This window comes from Lactuca saligna, chromosome 5 (assembly GCF_052625555.1).
Source record: "Lactuca saligna cultivar CGN05327 chromosome 5, ASM5262555v1, whole genome shotgun sequence".
In the NCBI taxonomy this organism is placed as follows: domain Eukaryota; kingdom Viridiplantae; phylum Streptophyta; class Magnoliopsida; order Asterales; family Asteraceae; genus Lactuca; species Lactuca saligna.
The window spans coordinates 166,019,315-166,036,496 of NC_136421.1; positions in this window are offsets into that span (position 1 = coordinate 166,019,315).

Sequence of the window (17,182 nt, forward strand, 5' to 3'; positions counted from 1 at the left end):
AGAAATAAAGGAGTTAATTGAAGAATTCTCTAGGCACTCTAGAGAATACCACAACCCGAGGAATGAAGTGAGTCGCGGAGCAGTAAATTCGGTAAACGATGGTATGGTGGCGGTGATAGCGAAGCTCGATAGCCTAGACCGAAGAATGACGAAAATGGATCAAACGATCCATGCTATTAGAGTTGGATGTGAACATTGTGGCGGCCCTCATCTTACTAAGGAATGTGATCGAGACGAGAATGGTAATAAAAAGGCTCAAGTATGCTACTCCAGCGGCGATAGATATGATGAAGACTGGAGGAAACCGAAGAAGGAGTGGCTCCCATACGAAGAGTACACGAAGGCGAAGGAAGAAAAATATAAGCAGAGGGAGAGGGGTTATTATCAAAAGGAAGAACCGGTGACAGACAAGAAGACGAACTTAGAAGACATACTTACAAAATTCATAAGCGCGTCCGAGAAAAGGCATAATGATCATGATGTGGCAATGCAAGAAACCAGAAACATGTTGAAGAATCAGCAAGCCTCTATTCTCAACATAGAGAAACAGCTGGGCCAACTTGCACATCAAGTAAACGAAAGAAGACCGGGCCAACTTCCGAGCGACACCCAACCCAATCCAAGGAACGAGAACGTGAGCGTTATAACCTCCAGCGGTGAAGAAGAATTGGCAGAAACACTAAGGGTTTCCAAAGGGAAGGCAGAAAAGGAAGAAGAACCAGAACGAGAAGAACTCGATCCGACTCGCCGAGTCACCAAAATGGACTCGACGAGTCCAGTCGGGAAGGATAAAAAAGCCAGTTTTCTGAAGACATACAACCCTCCTTTGCCATACCCATCCAGAGCCATTCCTTCAGAAAAAGTTCAAGCCTATAGAACCTTCATGGAGCATGTTAAAGCCTTACAAGTCAATATGCCATTCGTGGACACAATGCTCCAAACTCCCAAATACTTTAACTTGCTTAAGGGTTTGTTTGCTGCCAGGAAAGATCTTGCTGAAGTCGCGGAGATATTGATGAGTGAGCTACCTGAGAAGAAGGGTGATCCGGGTAATATAGTAATCCCGTGCCAATTTGGCAATGATGTTTCCACACGAGCTTTGGCTGATTCAGGGGCAAGCATTAATTTGATGCCCTATTCATTCTTTAAGAAGCTAAATTTACCAGCACCAAAGCCGGTAAATATGAGAATCCATTTGGCAAATAAAACAATTATTCATCCACAAGGCATATGTGAAAATCTCCTTATCAAAGTAGACAAGTTTATCTTCCCAGTAGACTTCGTGGTGGTGGAGATGAAAGAAGACCCCGAAATACCAATTATTTTGGGCAGAACATTCTTAAACACCGCATGTGCCCTAATTGACATATCCGAGTCTACTTTGACATTAAGAGTGGGTGATGAGTCGGTGATGTTTAAAGCTAGTCCAGAGATCAAGCAAAAAGAAGAAAAGCGAGAAGAAATCTCATTTATCCAATTAGATGATGAGGTATTGCAAAAAGAGCTTGATATTTTATTAAAAGAAGACCCAAGTAAGTTCACGCTACACTCAGAAGAAGTTTCAGATGCTGACAAAGACTTGGAGGAGCTAGAAAAGCTACTGGAAGGAGCCGACTCAGACAACGATCCAGAATTGATGAAACCCGACCCGACTCGCCGAGTCGACATAATGGACTCGACGAGTCCAGTCGATTTGGAGAAAAACTTAACTCAAGCTGATTTATTTGTTGACAGTTCTTCACATACCCTGGATTCAGTTACTGTGAGTGATTCTTTGGAAGAACGATCTGCAGAAAAAGTAAAAGGAATGGAGGTCCAACACGCCAACGTGGCATGCCTTGATATGATGCCATTTGGAAAAGAGTCGAGCACAAAAGAGAATGAAGCCATAAATGGAAGCGGAGCGGAAGCTGATCCCCAATTCACCACTAAACCTAGAGCACGGACCAATATGAAGTATGAAGTTATCAAATTTAAAGAAAAGGAGGTTCAAAAATTGGTGAAAAAGCATGGGTTGAAAAAGAAGAAGAGGAAAAGAGAGGCCCAACCAGCTGAGGATGATACAGCGAAAAAGAGAAGAGACGAATTAAAAAGGGCTTATAAGAAAAAGATTCACGCCTACAAGACTAAGTATAAACCGCAAAAAGTACGGCGCACATTCCCGATGCTTGAAGGCGACAAAACGTAAATGGGAAGGAGTCTAGCTAATGACTCCTCAAAAAGAAGCGCTTGGCGGGAGGCAACCCGTCGTTTGAGTTTGCTTTCTTTTACTCTTTAGTTTTTTTCATTTATTGTTTTTGTTTTGTGTTTTAATGTTAATCTTCCAAATCATCGAACTTGTCTGCTTAAGGGAGCACCTAGCTTAAGAGTGGGGTGAGAATATTTTCAATAAAAAACAAAATTTCAAAAATTAGAAATGTTTTATAAACGACTCGCCGAGTCTGACCCTGACTCGACGAGTACATACTGATCTCAGAAAAAGTTTTAACTGCTCGCTGGGACTCGCCGAGTCTGACCCTGACTCGACGAGTCGAGCTTATTTACAGAAAAAAAATAAACATTTTCGAAATTACTTTTACATCTAATAGGGTTTTAACCCTAAAAGTTCAATTTTCACATTACACTCGCCGGGTACACTTCTCTCTCAAGCATTCAAGACTTCTCCAACCTCTCTTCCAAATCTTCAAGAATTAAACTAAAAAGGTAACAACTTTCTTCTTGTTTTCTAGATAGAAAGTGATATTAAGGCCATCTACACTTGCAATTTCATGAAAAAAAAACCCGTTTTTGAAATAGTGACTAAATTCTAGGTTTTTGATTTTATCATGGATCTTGTTGTTTTGAATGTTTATTATGGCCTTGGTACTTAGTAGGAAGTCCCTGAACAAAACCCTTGCAAGAATTTAGAGATTACATGGTTCAATTTGGTGAAACCCGTCGACTGACTCGTACAGGTCCCGCGACTCGCCGAGTCGGGCATGGACTCGACGAGTCCAGTCGAGATGCCATTATGTATGTATATAAGCATCAAGTTTCGAGCTTTACCTGATTATATTGATTGGAAAGGTCAGATCTATGGAATTGAGGAATAGATCCGACCTCAGGAGGTCAAAAGAATCTGTGCCTGGCATGTACTTGCCGAGTTGTTCTTGGGACTCGGCGAGTTGAGTCAAGGTAGCCCCATGATTCATGCCTGGGGACTCGTCGAGTAAAGGGAGGGACTCGACGTGTTAATGGGGACTAAGGAGTTAAGTGGAGACAGGTGGACTCACCGAGTCGGGTCAAAGTTGACCGTTGACTTTGGTTGGCTTTTAAGGTTTGGTCAGCAGCGAGGCCTTTGAGTCAGAAGAGGGGTAAAATGGTCTTTTACCCTTCTGAGGATGTTAAGAAAGGTTAGAGTACATTCATATTTATGGAAATATTTGCCTTATGTGTTTAGGTGGAGGCTAGATCGCCTTCCTACCGAGTCAGTGATTTACCAAGATATCAGAGGTGAGTCTTCTCACTATACTGTACCCGGAAGGGTGTCTATGGGTGACCGGAAGGTCGGATATGTTATAAGAAGTATGCATTGTATGTGATTAAGTTAACTGTTTGTATGTGCTATGTATGCTATGCTTGATATGGGCCGGAAGGCGTTATGTTATGGGCTGGAAGGCATTGTGATGTGGACTGGAAGGTCGATGCTGGTAGGACCGGAAGGTTTACCGGGTTGGGACGGAAGTCCCCTGAGACACATGGACCAGAATGTCATGGCCTGGAAGGGTGTATGTGTGTAAGTAGTAATTTGGGGAAATCACTAAGCATTTATGCGTACAGTTGTTGTGTTATGAGTTTCAGGTACTAGTGGGGACCGTAGGAAGGCGCCGGGGTGATCTGTACACACTAGCGGAGGATTTATTTTATGATCTTGGGATTTATATGTTTTGTATGACGATATGATACATTGGATTCTTATGACTTGATTTGGAGGAAAACATGTTTAAGAAATAAAAAATTTGTTTTGAAAATCTACGTTGTTACATTATGGGTCGAAAACTTGTATTTAAGATTGTTTTGGACCTAAAAACTCTAATTGGGCCGAAGACTCTTTCACTTAAACGTTTTCGATCAAAAACCCACATATAGGTCCTAATGGATCAAAAATCTTTATTGGGCCTTCTCACCTAAACCAAAAATCCTTATTGGGATTAATTAACTTCTTTGGGCTTTGTATTGGACCAAAAACCATTCTTGGGCTAATCCAAGCCCAAAAACTTGAGCAAACCGCAAACATTATTGGGCTTATGGGGTTCTCGATTACACTTCAAATCCAAGACCAAATTTCTTTCCTTCTCCCCTCTCCATAACCGATCGGCCCTAGTATATATATGAAAAAAAGAAGACAAAACAAATACAAGGGTTGACTTATAGGGTGCCACCTCCATATTGTACACCATGTATTTATACATTACCTTGCATACATCTATGCAAGGAGTTAATATCCCTCATGTAAAAAAGTCCTAATATCTTTCTCTTCTCCTCTCTAATCGGCCAAACACACCACCACCATCCTCAATTCCTCATTTCAAACACACTCACATTTACCTCACCTTCTCTCTAAAACTCAAAGAAATTCTCTCATTATTTCCTTCAATTTTCATGGGTTGTGTCTGCATCCAAGAGTTTCTTTTCAAGCCTTCATAAACTTTGTAAGTTTATATCACACTCAAGTTGTTTTAATTCCAATTTACACTAAGATTACTCCTCAAGTAACTCTATTTTCGTGATTATACTCATAGAACACCAAAAACTCCACAAATCTCTTCAAAGAAGAACTCTAGGCCGAAAAATCTTCACCATCTTTCTCTACAAAACCGAAAAAGCCCCAAGGTGATCTTCATACCCCTATTTGCAATCTTTTCTTTCTTTGGGGGGAGGATGCAAGTCAAAGTATTGTATAGATCTTTGTGTATTTGCTTGTATGTGCATGTATTATATGATATGTGTGTGTTATGTTGTGAAATTCATGCCAAGAGTCCATAAACTCGAGATTTTTGGTTGAATCTAAAGTTGTTGGACTTAGTTAACTTAACATGTTGTTAAAAGTACAAAACTAGTTTCTACAGGAAATATATTTCATTTGATGCAAAATAAAATATGGAAGTTTTCACTAACAAGGAGCCATTTTCGGCCATAAAGACAACCAAGGGCCATTTTCAACACTTTTAGTAAAATGGGCCGAAAATGGGCGTTTTTAGTAAATATGGATCACTTTTGAACATTTTGATAAACTTGAGCATTTATTGATCATTTTAGAATAAAAGTGCCTAAAATGGTCTTTTTAAAAAAACTTGAGCCATTTTGAACACTTTTGTAAAAATGGGCCTTAAATGAATAGTTTTGTAAAAATGGGCTATTTTGACAACTCTAGTAAAAATGGATCATATGTTACATTCTTGGTAATAATGGGCCGTTTATGACATTTTGAATAATATTGGACCATTTATAACATTTTAGTAAAAATGGGCCTCTTATGACTTTTTGGATAATATTGGACCATTTATGAACCTTTTAGTAAAAAATTGGGCCTTATGCGACAATTCTATTTTAATTGGGCCTTAAATGTTAAACTTAATGTGAATTGGGCCTTTAGTTACAATAATAGTATTAATGTGATATTTGACGCTTTTGGTAAAAACGGTTATATTTTCATCACCTGTGGTTTGTAGTCGAAAATATACCCTAGTAACATTATTTATAATGGTGAATAATGAAAGTTAACGATTGCGTAAATTCCGTTAAGACTCTTGTGAGACACTCCTTCACTGATGCCCACTTAGGGTACATTGTATGTCCTTTAGTTATTACCAGAGTATCATGTAGGGAGAACGGGAGTTTGTGTATAGATCTATACGGGGTTGACACCCTACACCCGAGCTACTCGTTACAACTAGACATGCCAGTCTAGGGTGACAAATATCTTCTCAGAAACCGATGCCTGAAGAATGTCAAGACATGCACTTGGTTATATTAGTATGGTTATAGCGACTAACATAGAGAATAACAATACTATTATAAGGTTTACGCTGAATATAGATACCACTCAATTTTTACAAAGTACAAACATTGTGACAACTATTCTGTAACTAGCCACATCACTTCGGTCTTAGGGTTTAAGGCCACAATTTCTCATAAAATAGAATATACAGGGTTTTCTGGGAGCTACTCTTTATACATTTTCAAACAAGTTAAACAAAGAATACACATGCAATTATGCATGATTTGAAACAAGACTTACAAACTATTTTTACAGGAAAATATTGGATTTTTTGGAGATTTACAAACTACTACAAAGTTTTCATACAAACATGCTTGTGAACTCACCAACATTTTTATATGTTGACGCTTTTGAAACGACATGTATTCTCAGGAACACAGTGAGTCGGACCTTTACAACTATGGATTTGAATGAATGTTGTGTTTTGGTTTCATCATACATTTGTTATCTTGGGATGTAATCTTTATGAACATACATAATGCTGTAAACCATGTATGTTGTTATCTTGAATGTATGATGTTGATGGTGACTATGTTTTATTTATATACATTCTTATGTTATTACAAGATGAAGTCACCCACCCCCGGACGTTTCCGCCATCCCGGTGTGGGGGTGTGACGTTATAGGCTCGGGATCTTTCGGGATTGCATTATAGAATTGCATGGTCTATGATGCCTGATAGCCTAGGAGGATTTCTTATATGCTAGATGAAGTTGACATCATTACTGTAGTCGCTTAGTGTGTCCATCATAATTGTACATAACAAAGATTCTATAGCCTGAGAATATTTGATTAGCTTTATTTCATGTTCTTGTCTAATTAAGGGGTTAGGGTAAAGTCAAGTATTCAACTGTCCATGGCATCCAACGTTATGTATGATTAGCATGCACGGGTGGCTACAGGGTTGGTATAAATTTCATGAGTGGGTGGAGTTCATATCATGAAAGCATGAGGAATGTTTAGCCACTCTTAAGAGAGTGAGGACAGGATGAATGTGTATCCTATATGGTTGGGCCTAGAGTTCAGGAATTTCATATGAGGATCTGCATAGTATTATTGTATCTTAGTGCCATTCGACGCCACTGCTTAAATGTTGCTTGCTTCGTACTTTGTAGGACTCATAGTGATGTGAGTTAACTATCCAATAAATACGTTAATTACATGGCACAGAGGTTAAATAATATTAGGGGTGAATGATTTTGTCCTATTATGCAGATCTCGTATGAGACTCACTGTTGTAGGGTTGATTCTTTTAGTAGAAAGATTATTTAAGTTTTGTTGCATGTAATCATATTCATGAAGTGGTTAACTGACATTAATAGGGGTTCTTCAGCAGCTGATGGTAGGGGAGGTTGGGAATCCTAGGAGGGCCTAGGAAGTGATTTAGTGCAGTTGCTATGCTGTTTAGCGGGTAGTATTGGGCCCATACTACAGGAAGCACGTGATCCATACTCGTATCGAGGGAGTTATGATGATTCTAAGGAGATGGTTGTGGGTAGACTACATGGTTGGAAACCATCGTTTGTGGCAGTAATTTCGTATATATCGATCTTTTCATTATGGTTGTTTAGACTGAGGATGGGCATGGTGATTGCTTGGGCCTTAGTGGCCTTGTTAGTTGGTTCAGAGTGATGTAGATCTAGATGGTTTAACTAATTTTAAGGTCTTGAGGGACTTACTCGGAGTGGTTCCAGTTGAGTCACGAGACTCAAGAAGGAAGCGGTTGTGATTATTGCATCGAGGATTACAGTTGGAGGCTGAGCGATTGGCAGATGATCTAGGATGTCACCACCCACATTGAGGATTATATTCTCCTAATGTTTCATGTTTAGAGGAAAGAGATAGATAGATAGATAGATAGATAGATAGAGAGAGAGAGAGAGAGAGAGAGTATACATGTGATTTTCGGAGTTGTGATGTAAACCCATGATGGTGGTGGATGGCTGCGGTCTTTGACAACATGTCGGCAATATGTGAATACACATGAGGATTTTGTGGTATGGTTTCCTTGAGATGAGATTAAGTGTTTGATTTCTTGGGGTTTAAGTAGGACAGGTGCTAACGGATAGTTGCAGGTGATCCAAGAAGTGAATCGGGAGCAACCACCTTGTTCTCTCTGATGTATTCCAACTTTGATAATGATGCATTTTTTAGTTATGAGCAACTCTTGCGATGAATTAGCGGTTGGCATTTGCAGGCGAGGATTATATGTATCGAGATAGGAAGTTGGTGTTTTGCTTGTGTATTTGCATGAAACTCTTGATTTTAGAGGTGGCATAATTAGATGTTCCCGAGGACTCCATTTGAGACTTGAAATCCTTATGGGCCTGCATGTTCGTGATCTGGAAGATCATCTTGTGTTTTCTTGTATATCCCAAGGGTCATGGATTCTATGAATCTGGGTGATCCGTTTTAAGTTATGGTTTATTTGCAACGCTAGCTGGAGGTTGTTCGAACCCTAAGTGAGGGAGAACTGGGTATTCTACTTTGAGAATTGTCGATCTGTTTGAGTTTATGGTTTGAGAAGGATGGGTAATAGGGATCGGCGGTTCGGATATGCAAAATTTAGGTTGAAGATTTGGTCAAAGAGGGGGTGTAAGTCAATTTTCCATCAGATGTATGTGCTCAGAAGTGTGTGATTTATCTTCGTGGCTATTGGATAAGTAGCTCATTATGTCTAGTGGTTTCTTTCGGGATTGCTAATGCTAGATCAGGAGGCGTTTGGGTTTCCCAGGTTGAGTATCGATTATTGAAGGATTTGTCACCTTTTTGTATAGATTGGCATCTATAGTCTAGATTGGGCAGTTGCTGATCAGCCAGTCAGTTTCAGAGCAGGTGTGTTTATTTCCATGTGGGTTTTGGTTTAGAAGTTCAATGTATGCGTTAACCTGTTGTCAAGATTTGTACATTGTATGTTTTGGTTTATGGGTATGGGTACCCTCAATGGTTAATTGTGGAATTATTGGTAATAATAGAATCAAGTTCTCTTGATGTCCTTGGTTATTGTAGTTCATATGTTGGGGCGACATTTTTAGTTTTCAAGTATGACTTTGGATCTAGGTAGAATTCAATTTTGGCTTGTCACGTTGGTAGGATTGGTAGATAGACTGACTGACCAGGGTTTTAACAACATTTGTGATGGCTCGGGAGGTTTTATTGAGCTATTTGTGTATTGGCTGGATTTGTTCGGTTTCAATGAAGGTGTGAGATCTTAGTCTTTGGCCGTTCATGAGGATGTTTCTGCTAGCAGTTGAGGTTCGTCATTTTGGTTAGATCTTCTATACCACACCTGATGGCCAAGGATTATGAGGAAGAAGGAGTGCAGTAGAGCTAGGGTTGAGCATGTGTTTCCCTTGGAGACTTGTGTAGTTTAAATAAAATAACAATAGAGCACTTGGAGTGAATTATATGCATGGCTTTTATTTGGGTTATATTCTCTTGAATTGGAACAAAAGTACGGTCGTCTATCCTATTCTTAGGTTGTGTGAGACCATGTTTTCATCAGATTTTGCATTGGGAGCAGCCTGTACTATGATAGAAAGTGTGTGTGATAGAAGAGTATGGTCAAGGTTGGGCTTTCTTTATGGAATATCGAGTCATGAAGTTCATGGTGAAGGTCTATGTGACAACCTTCAAGATTTGAGTCGGTTCTAGATTTGAGAAAACTTAGTTGTACGTGTTGGCACAACACATACTAGGCTTAGTAACTAGAAACTTAGTTATAACCTACTAGAAACTTGGAAACAATTAGAATCAATGGATAGTATACTTATATTTCAAATTGATATGTGAATTCTACAACTACTTAACTATAGTGAATATCCATATTTAGGTCAATCTTTGACTCGAAAACCTTTTCATTAATCATATACACACATCATGCACTTGACCTAATAGTAGAAATTAGGTCAAAGTCGCATAGAAACTTAAGTTAAAGTTGAAGACTAGGACTAGTATACTTGATTCCTCAATTTCACTTGAATCTCGGAATCACTACATAGAATGCCAATAAACCGATAAAAATAAATTACAAACATTATTTATAACTATAAAAGAGTTTTAATACGATAAGATAATACAAAGTCTCAAATATTCTATTTATTTTGATATCCAAAGATTTACAAACTCTCAAAAACCCTAAATGCCCTAAAACACATTTATAAAATTTAACATTAAAAATTCTATAAAAATAATTACGAAGCTTCTAATATTATCTTATAATAATTAAAATTATAAAAATGCATTTAAGGAAATAAAATTGAACTCATTAACATTTACCCTTAATTTATCAGCCAAAAACCAAGGTTTTGTGGATAAAAGCTAGGTTAAGTTGAACATTTTATAAAACTTTGATATTTTTTATAAAAGATTTAATTATTATAAAAAGAAAAGAGTAATAGAGGGTATTATACCTCAAAAAGTCGGATCTCTCCCTCTCTCTCCTCTCTCTCCTCTTCCCAACACACACAATCAATTCCTCTCCATTTCTCCATATTTCACTTTCTCTCTCACCCCCCCTCACTTCATTTTCTCTCTATTTTCTTTTCCTCTCTCCATCAACCACCAAATTTCCAGAGAATAGGACCCAAAAACTCTCCTTAAACTTGAAATTTTTGTCATTTGATAATATTCTTAAAGGTAAACCCAAAAATCATTCATTCCCCTTCTCTTTTCCTTCAAGTTTTACTTGTTTTTCATGGATTTTCTCCATCTTCTACCCCATTCTATTATAAAATCATGAACACTTGCACCTAATCACGGTTTTAATGATTATGGTGGTAGGATTTCACCCAAAAACAACATGCATGTTGTAAATGGTGAAATCCAAGGACCCAAACCTAATTCAAAATCAAGGAAATGCACTTTTCTTCATGTTTTGGTGGAAAAACACCACATGCACCCTATGTTTTCTATCAAAAACGAGTTTTGAACATCTGAAACTCATTAATGATCTTCAAACCAACAAGCATGTGATGATCTTCAAGCTTAGATGCTTGATGATCAAAGTTTGTTGTTAAAAGCTTTCAAATATGTTAATAAAAGATTTATTACCAAATAAATGCCTAAAACTTCTTTTCAGTTCAAATGATATTTTTCCCAGAATTCAACCAACAATATAAGATGATCTGTAAATTTTCAGAAAATAATTCGTTTTTCTCGAATTATTATAATTAATGCAAGAAAATAGGGCAATAAATCATATAAAATACTTTTTGGGGTCTATGAATCCTAGTTAAATTCGTGGATGACTCCTATGCTAAATAATGACTTCTCATTAAGTTTCATTGATTTTTCTTTCTTTTTAGTGTCATTTTGAATTTTCTTTTTGTTTAGACCTAATAAATCATAAAAATCATTTAGATAATTTGAAAAGGGTATATCATAATTTTCGTAGCTTATAATCTCTGTGGAAGACTTAGACAAATATTTTCAGAATTTTTCATAATGCATTCCTATTTTTCTCCATTTTTTGTATTTATAATGGCCTAAAAATGGAATAAATAGTTTTGCTGATACAAAATTCATGAAAATTAACAAGAACACCTTGTAGTACATGAGGATGCTACATAAAAATTTGGAGGATTTTTGTCTTCTGTTTACTATTTTGCTTCTATTTTCCCAATATTTAATACACTTAAACCCAATTTTTATTAGAATAAATATACAAAAATCATAAAATTGGGTTAAACAATTTATAAATTCATTTTCATATTTTTCCCAGCTTAATAATGTTTAATAAAAGGGTTACAAAATTTTTGGGAAATATGGAAACTATTTTCTATTTATTTCAATTTTTATTAGAATAAATGCTCAAAAATCATAAAATTGGGTTAAACAGTTTAGAAACCGATTTGTATATTTTTCCCAGCTTAAGTATGTGTAATTACATTCCTATAAAAAGTTTGGGGTATTTTCTTAACTGATTTCTATTTTTCATGAATTTGTATCTATTTAGAGAATTAAATATATGCAAAAATGGTTATGTATCTCCATAATCCATGAAAATTTATCAGGAAGTCAAAATCTGAAGTTTGGTAATTTTTATTAACATTTTAATATTTTTTATGATTTTATGGTTATTCAAGAAACTAAAATCGTGAAAAATAGTCAGACAAATCAAACATTCAAGAAAATTTATCTTGAGGTCCTTGACTTCAATTAAAACTGAAATGCAAACTTTGGGAAATTTTAGAACTAAATTGACTTAGTTTTTGAATATTTAATCATTGGAACACCTCTTAAAATGTTAAATATTAGCATTTCAGTAATGGGAAAATTCCACTTAAATTGTTATATAACAATTGATTCATTGAAATTTAATATCCACAGAAAAATGTTTGTAACTCATCAATATTAAATTTTGACACATTATTGGTATAATTCTATTGTAGTAGTAAGTATAGTAGTGTTAGCTTTCGATTAGAGACTCACTAGCGATTACTATTACTGTAGGAATCGATAATGGTACGAGTGGAGCGTAGTCAAGGCACCATTTGCATCATCTCAATGCATTGTGAGTATTCACCAATCCCTTATTTTCATTTTTTGTGTTTTGGGGTGGAAAAGTATGTCCCAGAAAAGTATTTATTTGTTCATTGTATTTAAATTGATTTGTATCAAACATGATTGCTATTTTATTGCTATATCTCTCTATGTATGTCTATGAAACACGGAACATGAGAACTTATCGTCTTAAGGCCCTTCCCTTACACTTTTCTCTAACCATTAACTCTTTGAGCCAATGGTCATTGTGGATAGCGCTATTCGGAATTGACAACTCCTCACTCACCCGATTGTTGGAGTGCACGTTACCATATAATCTATGGAACGATAAGCATAGATCTTGATAGGGCTTCAATCATAGGCTTGGTTGAGAACTCATTGTTTGCTCATACACATACAAACTCGTTACTTATTATAGCAATAAACTTTGTATCTCATTATAACAACGAACTTTTGTTACTAAATACTTATTTACTTGTTTTAGCAACAAACTTGGTTGCTTCTTATAGTAACAAACTTGTTCGCTCCTTGTAGCAATGAAACTTGATTACTCATTTTAGTAACAAAATTTATTTCCCATTAGGATATGAACATTGCATGTCTTTTGGGTAACATACTTTATTTCTCATAATGACAACGAACTTTGTTTAAACAAACTTATTTACTCATTTTAGCAATATATTTTTATCTATGGAAACTTATATCAAAATTTTGATTTCGATTCATGAAACCAATATTATTTTTAAACTTGTGAGTACTCAACAACTATTTTTATAGTTGACGCTCGTTTTACTTGCTTTTTCAAGAATCATCGAGTAAGTGGCACTTAGGGACACTTCACTTTTAGGAGTACTCGCATGTTGTATTTCAATTTACATTGTAATTTCTGTTAAAAGTTGTTCAAACCCATTGTAAAATTGTAATGATTTTTAATACTATGGTTGATGTTGTCTTTTAACTTTTGCTATGAAACCTGTTGGGCTTGGAAGATTGCGTCTTTTGGGCTCGTTTGTTTATAATGTTTTGTACTACGGTTTGGGCCTGTCCAACCGTGTGTCTTTTATGCTTTGTATATAAGCTTATGCTTGCATGCATATTAGGTTAAGGTTTTAGAGATCTGAGAATACGATATTTTCCAGACGACTAAAGGTTTCTTTGATCATACTTGTAACCTTCCAATCCTCTACAGTTGATGTTCTTAATCGAGCTCTTCTGAGGATTTTGTTTTAATCATTCGACACGTTTGATTCATTCTTGCTCTATAATTTTACTGTGTTTATATCGTCATTGTTTTCATAACTTGTTCAAGATCTAATCGATCTTCATAGATTAAAAGAATCGTTAATCTCATCAATTGGTATCAGAGCAGGAGGCTGTGTAATTGATACACATCTTTTCTGTGAAAAAGATTTTCATTAGGGTTTGTCCGCAATCATCACGGTTTTAATGATTATGGTGGTAGGATTTCACCCAAAAACAACATGCATGTTGTAAATGGTGAAATCCAAGGACCCAAACCTAATTCAAAATCAAGGAAATGCACTTTTCTTCATGTTTTGGTGGAAAAACACCACATGCACCCTATGTTTTCTATCAAAAATGAGTTTTGAACATCTGAAACTCATTAATGATCTTCAAACCAACAAGCATGTGATGATCTTCAAGCTTAGATGCTTGATGATCAAAGTTTGTTGTTAAAAGCTTTCAAATATGTTTATAAAAGATTTATTACCAAATAAATGCCTAAAACTTCTTTTCAGTTCAAATGATATTTTTCCCAGAATTCAACCAACAATATAAGATGATCTGTAAATTTTCAGAAAATAATTCGTTTTTCTCGAATTATTATAATTAATGCAAGAAAATAGGGCAATAAATCATATAAAATACTTTTTGGGGTCTATGAATCCTAGTTAAATTCGTGGATGACTCCTATGCTAAATAATGACTTCTCATTAAGTTTCATTGATTTTTCTTTCTTTTTAGTGTCATTTTGAATTTTCTTTTTGTTTAGACCTAATAAATCATAAAAATCATTTAGATAATTTGAAAAGGGTATATCATAATTTTCGTAGCTTATAATCTCTGTGGAAGACTTAGACAAATATTTTCAGAATTTTTCATAATGCATTCCTATTTTTCTCCATTTTTTGTATTTATAATGGCCTAAAAATGGAATAAATAGTTTTGCTGATACAAAATTCATGAAAATTAACAAGAACACCTTGTAGTACATGAGGATGCTACATAAAAATTTGGAGGATTTTTGTCTTCTGTTTACTATTTTGCTTCTATTTTCCCAATATTTAATACACTTAAACCCAATTTTTATTAGAATAAATATACAAAAATCATAAAATTGGGTTAAACAATTTATAAATTCATTTTCATATTTTTCCCAGCTTAATAATGTTTAATAAAAGGGTTACAAAATTTTTGGGAAATATGGAAACTATTTTCTATTTATTTCAATTTTTATTAGAATAAATGCTCAAAAATCATAAAATTGGGTTAAACAGTTTAGAAACCGATTTGTATATTTTTCCCAGCTTAAGTATGTGTAATTACATTCCTATAAAAAGTTTGGGGTATTTTCTTAACTGATTTCTATTTTTCATGAATTTGTATCTATTTAGAGAATTAAATATATGCAAAAATGGTTATGTATCTCCATAATCCATGAAAATTTATCAGGAAGTCAAAATCTGAAGTTTGGTAATTTTTATTAACATTTTAATATTTTTTATGATTTTATGGTTATTCAAGAAACTAAAATCGTGAAAAATAGTCAGACAAATCAAACATTCAAGAAAATTTATCTTGAGGTCCTTGACTTCAATTAAAACTGAAATGCAAACTTTGGGAAATTTTAGAACTAAATTGACTTAGTTTTTGAATATTTAATCATTGGAACACCTCTTAAAATGTTAAATATTAGCATTTCAGTAATGGGAAAATTCCACTTAAATTGTTATATAACAATTGATTCATTGAAATTTAATATCCACAGAAAAATGTTTGTAACTCATCAATATTAAATTTTGACACATTATTGGTATAATTCTATTGTAGTAGTAAGTATAGTAGTGTTAGCTTTCGATTAGAGACTCACTAGCGATTACTATTACTGTAGGAATCGATAATGGTACGAGTGGAGCGTAGTCAAGGCACCATTTGCATCATCTCAATGCATTGTGAGTATTCACCAATCCCTTATTTTCATTTTTTGTGTTTTGGGGTGGAAAAGCATGTCCCAGAAAAGTATTTATTTGTTCATTGTATTTAAATTGATTTGTATCAAACATGATTGCTATTTTATTGCTATATCTCTCTATGTATGTCTATGAAACACGGAACATGAGAACTTATCGTCTTAAGGCCCTTCCCTTACACTTTTCTCTAACCATTAACTCTTTGAGCCAATGGTCATTGTGGATAGCGCTATTCGGAATTGACAACTCCTCACTCACCCGATTGTTGGAGTGCACGTTACCATATAATCTATGGAACGATAAGCATAGATCTTGATAGGGCTTCAATCATAGGCTTGGTTGAGAACTCATTGTTTGCTCATACACATACAAACTCGTTACTTATTATAGCAATAAACTTTGTATCTCATTATAACAACGAACTTTTGTTACTAAATACTTATTTACTTGTTTTAGCAACAAACTTGGTTGCTTCTTATAGTAACAAACTTGTTCGCTCCTTGGAGCAATGAAACTTGATTACTCATTTTAGTAACAAAATTTATTTCCCATTAGGATATGAACATTGCATGTCTTTTGGGTAACATACTTTATTTCTCATAATGACAACGAACTTTGTTTAAACAAACTTATTTACTCATTTTAGCAATATATTTTTATCTATGGAAACTTATATCAAAATTTTGATTTCGATTCATGAAACCAATATTATTTTTAAACTTGTGAGTACTCAACAACTATTTTTATAGTTGACGCTCGTTTTACTTGCTTTTTCAAGAATCATCGAGTAAGTGGCACTTAGGGACACTTCACTTTTAGGAGTACTCGCATGTTGTATTTCAATTTACATTGTAATTTCTGTTAAAAGTTGTTCAAACCCATTGTAAAATTGTAATGATTTTTAATACTATGGTTGATGTTGTCTTTTAACTTTTGCTATGAAACCTGTTGGGCTTGGAAGATTGCGTCTTTTGGGCTCGTTTGTTTATAATGTTTTGTACTACGGTTTGGGCCTGTCCAACCGTGTGTCTTTTATGCTTTGTATATAAGCTTATGCTTGCATGCATATTAGGTTAAGGTTTTAGAGATCTGAGAATACGATATTTTCCAGACGACTAAAGGTTTCTTTGATCATACTTGTAACCTTCCAATCCTCTACAGTTGATGTTCTTAATCGAGCTCTTCTGAGGATTTTGTTTTAATCATTCGACACGTTTGATTCATTCTTGCTCTATAATTTTACTGTGTTTATATCGTCATTGTTTTCATAACTTGTTCAAGATCTAATCGATCTTCATAGATTAAAAGAATCGTTAATCTCATCAATTGGTATCAGAGCAGGAGGCTGTGTAATTGATACACATCTTTTCTGTGAAAAAGATTTTCATTAGGGTTTTTCCGCAATCATCAATATTTATTGAGCCGT